The 12785-nt window shown below is 38.0% G+C and overlaps 1 long non-coding RNA gene across 1 annotated transcript; it reads left to right on the forward strand.

Moving 5' to 3' along the window:
* Positions 1-210: 210 nt before the first annotated feature.
* Positions 211-2537, forward strand: LOC121141122. The gene is made up of 3 exons (XR_005878030.1): positions 211-453; positions 785-919; positions 2150-2537. It is a non-coding gene; the product is annotated as an uncharacterized LOC121141122 (long non-coding RNA).
* The last annotated feature ends 10248 nt before the right edge of the window (positions 2538-12785 follow it).

Below are 12785 nucleotides of genomic sequence, written 5' to 3' on the forward strand. Positions count from 1 at the left end.
CACACACAGACATTGTTTTCCCGAACACACATATCTATGATAAATTTCAATTTATAAATTAGCATAGTAACAAATAAAAGAACTACATAAATGTCACCAAAATTACTTCCAAATGAGTTGGTTACTCAGCTTTTCCTCTCAGCGTTCTTATGCCACAGTTGAACAAAATGATGTCACTGTGGAACACAACCTCAGATACATGGTGACCTAGGAACCACAGAAGCTTCCTTGTTCATGTGGGAATGGAGATTGCAGACACAGTGTTAGATCGTGGGGTGAAAGCTTCATGAGTTCTCTGCTTATCAATCAATATTGTTGTCATAAATCTGTTGTTCTCCTTTCTTATTTTTGTTCAGAGATGCAAAGATATTTTCATATATTGATGATGTAACTTTGCTTTCTGTGTTTTCCCTCTAACACCCTACCACCGTGTGTTCCTCTGCTATTCATAAGGTAAGTGACATAAAAGGACTGAGATTCAACTCATTTGAACTTGAAAGATCAAGTCCATGTGATTGCATCTTAGTACTTGGCTCTCAGAGTCACCACACTAAGGTGTTCTTTTGAGTTGATCCACCATGATTTATATTTATGTAAGGACTCCTTAATGTTGGCCATTTCGTTTCTCATTTTTCCTTTCAAAAACCTTCATGTGTATAGGTTATTTCCTCTCTTTGTTTTCTTGCGGTGAATTTCTAGAAATAACTTCAAATTTAGTTTGAGGTCCACTGAACTAAGCTCATTTTTGCCCCATTTGTCACTTCTCTGTTCTGCTCCTCTGTAGGTCTAGCTGAGAATTAAGTCTGTTGACAGAACTGACTCAGAAACAATAAGAATTGCAGGGAAAGTGCCTGGTGCTTGTCGCAGTCTAGGCAGAGGGGCAAAGAACAAAGAGCTGGAATTCTTCTCTGAAGGTCTGGTAAGTCTCAGCAAGAAATTTAAAAAGGAAAAGACATTTCATTCCAGTAGAGCAGTCAAGGAAGTTGGGGAGGGGAGGAATTCACAAAAAGGTGAACCGTGAAAGTCACTTAAATGCCTACCAGTGGGAGAATGAATAAATAAAACACACTATGTTTCTTTGGCAGACTTTCATAAACAGTTGAAAGCGAAGTAAATCAATAAATTGCAATGTAAAAGATTTTCAGAAGACTTGATGAAAAAAATTACATTATAGAATGATGCAATTTATATAATTTTAAAACCACATTAAAATATTTTCTATTTTTCACAAATACTAACAAACACATCTATTTATGTATTCTTAAAATGAATTTTAATTAACATGTGAAAACGTAAATGTTGAATTAACACAAAAAACAGCTTTCTTTCTGATGCCTATCAAAAATATTTGAAATTTTTCATCAGTTATCTTGAGATATGTATTACAATCTTTATCTATAGTTTCAACCTATTCATTTAAGGTATATAAAATGAACAAGATAATTCACATTTACATTATGATTACCTTTCTCTTATAGAAGGTAGAAACAGAAGCAATTTGAATTTTCCTGTAATACTTTTCATTTAAAAAGAATAGGGGTGAAAATACGTTGAAAATTTAAGAAGAGTGAATTCTAGGAAGGAGATGCTTAAACGTTTTATTAATCTTTATTGTTTCCTGTATTTGTTAATTTTACCAAATCATTATCAGCAGCAGTGAAAGAACTTCTAAACATAGAAGGTACAGGTGACAGCTTTGATGGAAGGGGGGAGGGGATTCAGGTGATGGGCTGGAAGAAGAGGGATATGTAGCTGTGTGTTTGGGAGGGGAGGAGTATATAGCTATTGAAGATAAGATAGCCAATAGCTAATATTGTCACATGCTATCTGACTATAGAGGTTACTGTGTCATCATCAGCAGACCCTGCCTTTAGGACCAAAAGCTGCTGGTGATTTGTGCTCCTGGTGTCTTACTCCTGCATTGTCATTTGGAAATTGCTGAAAGTGCTTGTCTTGCTTCTCTATCCCAATCCAGAATAATCTAATTGGATATCAATGACCTTTGCTTTAGTTGAGACAGACAAAGGAAACAAAGGGTTCCGGAGTTTTCCAGGAGACTGACTGGGAGTGTTGAATTGATAGCACAGCTCAACTACTTTCTTCCTTGCCCAAGACTCATCCTTTATCCCCTTTCCCTCTTCTCCCACAGATACTGATCCCAAGAGAGGTAAGTTTCTGCAGAAAATCCTCGTAGTCTTAAGACAGCAGCAGCAACAACAGCAGCAAGAAACTCTCTGAGTAATAGCAACTGTTTTCCATGGAACTTGACCCACAACCTTTACCAACGCTGGAATACAAACTTTTATTATGTTCCCCCATTTGGATAGCTTAAGCAAGCCTTGTGTATTTACATTCCTGGTTTCCATCATCCCTAGTAATTAACCAGCTGTTATTGTGCTTGCAAGAAGAAAAATCAGATTCAGGTTCTGATCTTGAGGAACTAATGGCACAGACTGAAAACCAAGAATCAGAAAGGAAATAGCACAAAACACTCCTCTCCAAATGGTATTAAAATAAAAAAAATATACCTGAAAGAACAATATAAATACCCATCGAGTGGGCGTGTATAGTTTGTGAGCTCAAATGTATTAAATTATGGAAATAAACAAAGATGCCAGAAAGTTAGAAAAACTTTTTAAAAAGAATTAGAAAATTGGCAAAGAACCAGAAAACTCACCGATAAATATTTCACAGACACTGTGAATTAGAAAGATGAAGGGAGAATGACAGAGCCAATTACATATTGGAAGTTGAATTGACTCAGTGGGAGCTTAGCTAGAAGAATAATAGAAAGCCAGAAGGAAGGTATGCTGGGTCACATAACCAGGAGTACTTGAGTCACATTTCGAAACATGTTACACACCAGGACTAAGAATAATGGTTTTACAGTGAGGGCAACAGTTTCAGAACAGTGAACCTAAAGGGACAAGATAGAGACAAGGCAACCACAGTTCTAAAATAGGGCTGATTTAGTGGAGGGTGTGTAGGATTTCCTAGAGGGGATGGACCCCACCAACAGCCTACAACTTGCACATAGGTCCACCATGAAGCTAAGGCATGCTGTGATGGCAAGACAGCTACCTGTACTGACCACTGAAAATGAGTCCACATGTCCATTGTAGCCCAAGTCCCAATAATTCACCATTCCTGATCTTGATGCTGACCTCTCACACCCCCAATAGTCACCTGGTCCTCCTTTCACTTCCCTGCTTGTTCCGTAGGGTGGTCAGGGTGAATCACGTCTCCTGCGTGAAATCTTGTTTGTCTCCTTCAGGCCCCAGTGATCTCTCTCCTCTTGGAAACCCTAGTCCTTCTAGCCAAACTATTTAATCCTGTGTTTGAGGTAAGTTAGTGCTGGCTTACAAGGTATTGTTGAGGTCCATGAAAATTACATATAACCAGGGCTGTTTCTGTTATTTTCCCCTCCAGATGAGTAGAGTTAAACACAGACTCTCTTTGCTTCTGCAACTCTTTACCCCCTCACAGCAATCATAGTGGGTCATTCTCATCATTATCTCCATTTCACAAATAGTCAAAGCACCCAGCCAGGCAAGTATACTTCTGAACCCACTCATTTTGCCCTAATCCAGTCAGATACTGGAAGAAAGCTGCTAATAGGTGCTTGAGTGGTTGAAGAAGGAACAAGGTAATGGCATGTCTTCATCTTGTACACAGTGAGAGTTTAGGTCCTTGGGTCTTCTCTGAACTCTTAGGTGGGTAGAAACTTCATTCTTCTGGTAGAGAAGCCAGTGTGCTATAAAGGCTGCTGCTGACCTCCAAAGTCCTGCCTACTGCTCAAAAAATGAAGAGATTATGAAACTCTCCTTCAGAAGAATTCCCGGAACTGTAGCAATTTCTGCAGTGTGACTTTTGTTGACAGAGGGCTGTATTTAAAAATAAGGAACTAAACAACCGATGGCTCTTTTTAAAGCATTGTTTTTTTTCTAAACCTGTAGCTTCAAGCATTCATAAACGTCTCCAGACCCTGGAGGGCTTGGGATTCCTCTGGGGCTCAGTTAGCTTCAAATACCGGCAGCTGTACAGTCAGGCTGTTTATCTGAAACACTCATCATTGTTTCCCACTCTCTTCTTTCTTATCGGAAGTCAAGGAAGTCAAAAGCAACATGTAAGTAAGATAGTGGCTAGAAGAGTTATCACCCGTTGCCAGGTGAAGAATCATAGCTGAGTTGGGTTAACTTGATGGCCTCTCTGTTGAAACGCAGAACCTCTTATCTTTGCTCCCACTTCTCCCGTCTAGACACTTGACAATGATTTGCAGGAAATTAAGGCACTTACCCCTGCTGAGAAGCCAAAGTTAAAACATTCCTAAACATAATTTTACCCTGTGTGTATTTAATGGGAGTCAATGTTAATTCAGCAGGAAAAGAGAAATGGTTTTTCCTGTCTCTGTCTCTGTCTCTCTGCCTCTGTCTGCCCCCCCAGTGTGTGTGTGTGTGTGTGTGTGTGTGTGTGAGAGAGAGAGAGAGAGAGAGAGAGAGAGAGAGAGAGAGAGAGAGAGAGTAATAGATTGCAATTAGCCCACTCTCCTTCAAACTTAGCTGTGTGATTTTTCAGTCTGGTCTTTCCAGGCTAGTGAGCTTGTTAGATTATTTAAGACACAAAATAAAGGCCTTCCCCCCCCTCCCTGACAAAAGGAAATGGGCGGAGCTAAGGCTTGCACATTCAACCTCTTTTGTTTTCTTTTGATTTTCTTTTCCTCACAAAGTTAGAAAATAATTTTATTCTCTCAATACACGATAGAAGAATTGCCTAAAGTGAAACACTGGCTTTTGTTGAGAAAATGTTCTGATATATTCAAGTGAAGGTTCTGGGCTTAGCATTATCATCTGGTCTCCAGGTTGTGAAAGGATAAAAGAAACACTTTTCTGATAAACAAGAGAGAGGGGGATTTGAGGTCCTCCTTTCTTAGAGGCAGAGAGAAGGGATGAGTGGACCCTGCTGGGGAGTGAATTTTGTGGCTAAAAGCCATGACTGCCAAAGCTGCCAGCTCTAGGAAAACAATTTAGAGAGAATGCAAAAGGTAAAGGATTACCATCAGCAGCCTTTCTCTGATTCCCCTTCACTCCCCTCCCTTCCCCTGTGAAACGTTTGAAATGCTGGAGGGAAACTGGAGGTCAGTCACATAACCACACTAAGGGCAAAAATGCGTTCACAGAGGCTAAAAGCAAAGTATAGGAAGAAAGCTTGCTCGAGTTATACTGTAGGACTATCTAAATTATTTTATCTATGTATTTTTTTTCACAATGGGCCCATTTGTTCCCGGAATGGAGGGGAGTGAGATAGGATGGTGAAATCTCCAGCCTGGGTAAGTGGCTTTGTTGGCAAAGAACTGTCACACATCATGAGGAGCTGAGGTTGGATTCCCATGTAAAAGCCAGGTGAGTCTATAACCTTAGTGCTGGGGGGAGGTGGGTTAATCATGGGAGCTCAAAAGCCTGCCAGTCCATCCAGCCAGTGAGGTGCAGGCTCTGAGACCTCATCTCAAACCATAAGGTAGAGAAAGCAATATAGGAGACACTCCAGTATCAACCTCTGGCTGCCATGTACATGTGAGCACACATACACACATGCCCAAACATGTGCTCATACATAAACTATTCCCCCCATATGCAATTTTTTTTTACATTTGGCTTTTACAAACATCATTTTTCATTGTGCCACATGTTTTAGAAGGAAAAAGGGAAGAAAACGCAAGCCATTTGTTAAATGTATATGAATCATTTTGTGTACAGTTCTTTCTTGTACAAATTGCTGTAGGGTGAGAATTCATTATCTGAGATGCTTGTGTTGAGAATTAGTTGGAATTTAAGGTATTTTTCTAATGTGGAAATATTTTCATGTATATATTGAGATGTCTTTGGAATGGGCTCCAAGTGTAGACATGAAATTCATTTATGGTTTAATTACAATTTACACTCTTGGGCTGAAGGTAATTTTAGATAGTATTTTAATAATCTTGTGTCTTTTGCTAGTGTAAAATGTTAATTGTGGAAGACAGTGAGTTTTACCATGACATCTTCATATGTGCCTCTATGGTACTTTGGTCATATTTACTCCCCTGTCACCCACACTTTATTCTTTACTTCTGCTGGTTCATTTTTCACTCCATAATTGTTATCCAGTGCTTTTGTTCTTATCTTTTGGTCTACATACAAGACTGAACATGAAATACTTACCTTTCTGAGTCAACATGATGACTTCCAGCTCTATTCATTCTCCTTCAAATGACATGAGTTACTTGTTACATGAGGCCAAGCATGGGTGTTTACCATGTGCAGCATCACACCTGTATACAGGAAATTTGAAGCCTATCCAATCCAGAGTTTCACATCAGGATACAGCTTTCAGTTCAGCCTATAATTTTCTGGAGCTGCCACAAGTAAATACTTCAAAGCGTGTGGCTCAAACAACAGAGGTGTATTTTCTCATAGCACTGGAGTCTTGAATTCTAAGATCACTTAATGCCTCTCTCCTTAGTTTGTAGGTAGTTATGTTCTACTTCCTTCTGTGATCTTTTTTAATCTGTTTTTTGTTTTGTTTCTCACTGTGGCATAGTCTCTGTTTATAAGGACATCATCAGTCCTGGACCAGGGCTTACCTGCACATCCTTCTAAGGTCCTACATCCAAATGCAGGGACATTCTGAAACACTAGAAGTTAAGGCAAGCATAACAATGGGAGGTGAGTGTGGTGGGTTCAGCCCAGGTCACTTAGGCATTTATAGTATGGGAAGTTTTTGCACATATTTACACATATGTAAGCACACACACTCCACATCTGAAGACACATATGTTTTAGATACTGCCCAGAAGACACACTTACCCCATGAAGCTTGAACATGTTCCACCATGGATAGAGGAGACGTGGCTATGATATGCTGCAAATTCTACTCAATACAGCATCATGCAGCCCTCCAGGAGTATTTTATCAATTAGAGTTCTATAAACAGTCACACTGGGGCTTCTTTCTCCACATCCATAAACTCTAGGTCATATTGTTTTAAGTAACACTCACCATTCTTGTGAAACACAGACCTTGAATTTGTCTCCTACAAGACCTTCTTTCTTGCTTGCCTCAGCTCTGACCCATCTTTCCCTGGTGCATCCACCAGTGCTGGGCAGCACTTATTTCAGTGCATATCAATGAAAATAGCAAGCCATTCACATCTCCAGCCTGATGGCTCGCTTTCTGAGAACTTATCAGCCTTGACCTTGTCTAGCAATATTCCATTTATGGTCACGAAGTAAGTCTGGGACAGTTTGATAGATTCTCTATTGATCACAAGCATGATCTTGGAGACTGTGTATAAGCAATAGTGATATTTTCTATTCCACTCTAGTGATTAGTTTGAACACGAAATCTTAGAGACTTCTTGCTCAGTGGCTTCTGGGAAGGAAAAGGGCAAAAGACATAGCGGTTGTTGTTTGGTTGGCACTTGATAGTTGGCATTGATATGACAATGAATACTGAAAGAACAGACTACATGGATACTTTTGAAACATTTAGAATAATTTGGAACACAGGTATTTAATACCTTCTGCTATTAAATGAAAGACAGGGTAATTGTGAATATGGTTGGCTGAGGTGGAAGGCATCTGTCATGATGATATTGCTGAGATTCTGAATGGTAGCGACCTTCATGTTGATGCTCTTAGCACTTAACGTCTTGTTTTGTGAAATAATACACACTCTTCTTATTGCTGCTGATGCTTTTAGTTGTAACTTGGGTTGCTTGCCACAAAAATCATTGTAGACTGCTCTGTCACTTAGCCCTCAGAAACTTCCAGTCTCTAGAGATATTAACTGATAAAAAACTACTCATTTAATAAAGCGTGGCAACAAATAACAATTGTGGATAAAAGATAACCCTGTACACTGTTGGTGTGAATGTACACTATTTCAACCACTATGGAAGTCAGTATGGGAGTGTCTCAAAAACTAAAGTAGATCTAACATATACCATTTCAAGGAATTTACATGAATTACATGATTACAAGCCAACATATCATAGATATTTGCTTATCAACATTTATTGCAGCACTGTTTGAAACAAATACATTATGGAACCAACCTATGTGAACAGCAAAGGAATGGATAAAGAAAATGTGGTATCTATATAAAATAGAATTGTTTTCAGTCACTAAAATGAACAACTTGGTCATTTGCAGAGAGAGAGAGAGAGAGAGAGAGAGAGAGAGAGAGAGAGAGAGAGAGAGAGAGAGAGAGAACTGGAAATACTCATATTAAGGAAATTAAGCCAGTCATTCTGACACCTATTTGAGTTCTTAGATTTTATATAGCTCCATGAAACCATGTACATATAACATGAAAGTCTCTCAGGGAAGACTGAGAGAGGAGAGGGAGAGCAAACAGGAAGGGAGGGAGCAGTGGGAGGAATATGCTCAGCACACAGTAGACACTCAGGTCTGACATTTTAAAAAAACAATGAATAAGTAAGTTGTATAAAAAGAAGTTATCCATTTATCAGAGAGATGCCAATGTTCACAGCCTAGAGCAGTGTAGTCTTCCAAGTTAATCATGGCTGGTCCTCTGGGGTTAGAAAAGCAACTGACTCTGTATTTATTTCTGGGAGGCTATAATATTGTAGTAAAAGTCAATGGAGTCTGCATCTAAAATAGTTGGACTTAAGACTCAGTCATATAAAGAAGGATATGATGGTAGCACATGGCTTTAATCCCAACACCCGGAGGCAGAAGCAGGTAACTCCCTGAGTTGGAGGCCAACCTGGTCTACAGAGTAAGTTCCAGAATAGCCAGGATTGCACAAAGAAACTCTGTCTCAAAAAACAAAAATAAACCAAACAAAAGCATCAATCATAGGTGTCTGTGAAATTGTCTTTATATTCTGGTTCTTTATCTGTGAAGTAGAAATACCTTCATGTATCAAAATTTCCTTGAGAATTAAATAAAACAACACATGTAATGCAAAGTGAAAAGTTCAGGAAGTATAAAATATACTCAAAGAAGAGCCTCATCAACGAATTAGATCAAGTGGAATAGAGAATATCAGGTCTTAATGACAAAGTAAAGAAGTTGGATCAGTCATTCAAAGAAAATGTTAAGTAAAATAATAACATTATTAATTGATCAGAAGAAGGGGAAGGAAGAGGAGAAAGCCATGAAGGGATTGTGCAGGAACTCTGGAACACTATAAAGACACTAACCTGGCACTGGAAAGTTGTCTCAGCAGTTAAAAGCATAGGCTGTTTTTCCAGAGGACCCAGACTTGATTCTCAGTTCCCCCCTGGCTGTTCATAAACATCTGTAACTCCAGTTTCAGGGAATCCAACACTCTCCTCTGACCTCTGTGAGAAACAGACACACATGTGATACACATATATACATGCAGACAAACATACACATGAAATAAAGTAATATTTTGATAAAAAGAACAAAACTATGAATCATGGTATAGAACAAAGAGAAGAGATTTAGGTCAATGATACCAAAATATTTTCAAAAAATCACAGAAGAAAAGTCCATAGTCTCAGGAAAAAGATGCCTATCAAAGTGCAAGACACACAGGACACCAAATAGGCAGGTCCAGAAAAGAAACCCCCCATTTCAAATAATAATTAAAATGCTAAATGTACAGACAAAAAGGAAGGAAATTGAAAGCTATGAGAAGGAAAGATCAAGTCACATGTAAAGGCAAAAATCATCAGAATAACAACTGATTTTTCAGTGGAGACCATGAAAACCAGAAAGGTATGGATGTTCTACAGGTAATGAAAGACCTAAACTACTATACCCAGCAAAACTATCAGTTACAAAAAGGATAAAAGAAGGTTTTCTATAATTAAAAAAACATTAAGAAATTTATGACCACTAAGACAGCTCTATAGAGTACACTGGAAGGAAAACTTGTGTGCAAAGAGAAGGCTAAACACACCCAAAAGGGGATAGGGAGTAAATAAATACTGCCATATATTTAATTAAAAGGGTCTAAGAAAGCAGCAATGTGGCATGAATTAATATACATTGTCCAATAACAACTCTTACTGATAGTTGTCTCAGTTCTGAAAAAACATACAGAGACTAACAGATTAGATGAGAAAACAGGATCCATCTTTAGCTGTCTCCCAGAAATACACTTTCATGTTCAATGACAGAGGACATCTTTGAGTATCAAGATGGATAAAAAGTATTCCAAGCAAGTGGAACTAAGAAATTAGCAGGTGTGACTATCCTAATATCCAACAAAATAGACTTCAAAACAAAACTAGTCATAAATGATAAAGAGTTATGTTTCCTACTGATGAAAGAAAAATATCCACTAAGAGGAAATCACAGTCCTAAACATGTATATATCAAACACAGAGACATCCATTTTCTTGAAAGAAACACTACTATATCTAAAACCACAGATCAACCACAACATACTGATAATGGGTTGCACCAACACCTCACTCCCACAATTGGTAATCTGGAAATAAAACTAAACAGAAACTCTGGAGTTAAAGGAAATCATAAATTCAAAGAACCTAACTGATATCTACAGAAAAGTCACCCAAACTCTGAAAACTGTGCCTTGTTTGCAGAATCCCATGGAACTTCCTTCAAAACAGATCACATATTATCCACAAAGAAAATTTCAACAAATATAGGGAAACTGAAATATCATCCTATATCTGACCACAATAGAATAAAGATGACTATCAACAGCAATAGAAACTACGAAAATACACAAATTCATAGAAACTTAATGACATGCTATTGAACAAATCTAGGTAAAGAAACACATCATGAAGAAAATCAAAGAATTCCTTAAATTTGAATGAAAATGAAAACACAACATAACATTAATGGCATTTAATGGTAGCAAGTAGTTTTGGGCAAGAAGTTCCAGTCCAGAATATTATTCTTCACATGATATGGTTCTTGAGCAAAGGTACTTTTCAAAATGATTAGTGTGCACCATAATTCTTCTTCTGAAAATAGTTACTATTGATAATTGATGCACTCACATAACTATTCAACAAACTTTAGATATTCACTAGAAATTGTGTTATTTGTATAGAAAGGGAGTGTAAATACAATCTTCCTCCATTCCTATGGTTCTTATTATCTTGGTTATGATATATATTAAATAATTCTTTACTAGTTTTACTAATAAATCTTTACTAATTTTCAATTATTAAAAGGGAGATGCATATATGAGATAGGAATTTGAAATAAAAAATGCTTACTTAGGGAATTGAAGAGATGGCTCAGTGGTTAAGAGCATGTACTGTTCTTGCAGAGGATCTGAGTTCAGTTCTAGGCACCCATGTCAGGCAGTTCATGACTGCCCGTAACTCTAGATCAAGGGGATCCAACACCCTCTCCTAACCTCTGTGGTCAGCTGGATTCATGCCTGCACAGAAACACAGTGCACATACATATAATTTAAACTTTTTTGAAAATCTGCTTAGTTTCACTTATACTTTCTTTTGTAAAACTTCTAACACTCCATGAATCTTAGTTACAGATAACAACAAGCTCATGGATTGATATGTCTAGACACAGATTCAAGCAGATGCTTCACACATATAAAATTAAGTCTTCATTGTTATATGCTTCTAAAAATTCATCCATAATCAATTCATGATCATTAATAAATATAATCTTCAAAACACCAAACCTATAATACATATGCTTAAAATTTTTACTTGGCATACATTTTCTTAACATCTGGGTTCTGTTATTATTATCACGTTTCTCCCTTTATCTGATGATAACAGATAATAAATGATAAGTTCCCAGAGGAGATTATCCCAGATCACTCCATCACTGCAGCACGCTGTACACCTGGCTCGTGTGCCTGTTTCAGGTAGAGATGTTGAACATTTTATTTTGAGATAATTTTTTCTTGACTTATGGAGTCCTTGGAATAGCTAAAAGGCAGAATTTAAAGCCTGTAGTGTATGTTGACAGAGGCATGTGGGCCATTGTCCAAGAATTTGAAAATGTAAAATCCCTGAGATGAAAAGGCTAAACAGATTTTCAAGACTACCCCTCATCCACAGCTGGGGAAACTGATCAGATAGAAAAATGATACCACCAGGAGCACAGGCTCTTAGAATACTGCTTACATTACATATCTTACTCCCATTGCCTCCAGACTTGCCAATCCTTGCAGTCATTTTTAACTCCATTGCTGACCTGACTAAAGAGAAGCTGTGGGTGGTGAAATGGGCTGAAGGGCAAGGTATTCAAATACTATTGGGCCAAGATGAAAGTTGCTTTTGCTGGCAATATTAAGTTCTTTCTTGGGCAGTTTCTTGTTCCTTTTCTGTAACAGTATGCAATAGATGGAGCACAAGAGATGGAAATTGAAGGTGTGTAATAGGAAATGCATTTCTAGGAAAAGCTCAAGGAATCACTTTATTCATGTTTTGGTTTCATCTGGATACACACGGCTGGAGTACAATTTATGTGGAGAGAATAAAATCTGACATTGTTAGTTCTGAGGATGGATGTGCCCTCTAAATCCAAGACAGTGAACTGATTATTACTTTTCAAACAAAACCTATTTAGTCTGACTGAGAAACCTGCTGTTTCTTCCTATCCTTTGCAAAATTGCTGCTTAAATGGAACCTAATGGAAAATTTCATTGTTTTGCATCAAGAATTTCTGTGGCCTTTTGTGTAGTAGGAAATCAAGGTCACAAAATGCTTGCATCTTCCAGAGCTTGCCCTGAAATAATTTAAGGTTCAGGGGTGCAATAGCTTCTGATAATGTCCTTCTAAGTAAGTGGCTTTGC

This window comes from Mesocricetus auratus, unplaced genomic scaffold, assembly GCF_017639785.1.
Source record: "Mesocricetus auratus isolate SY011 unplaced genomic scaffold, BCM_Maur_2.0 Super-Scaffold_100007, whole genome shotgun sequence".
Classification (NCBI taxonomy): Eukaryota; Metazoa; Chordata; class Mammalia; order Rodentia; family Cricetidae; genus Mesocricetus; species Mesocricetus auratus.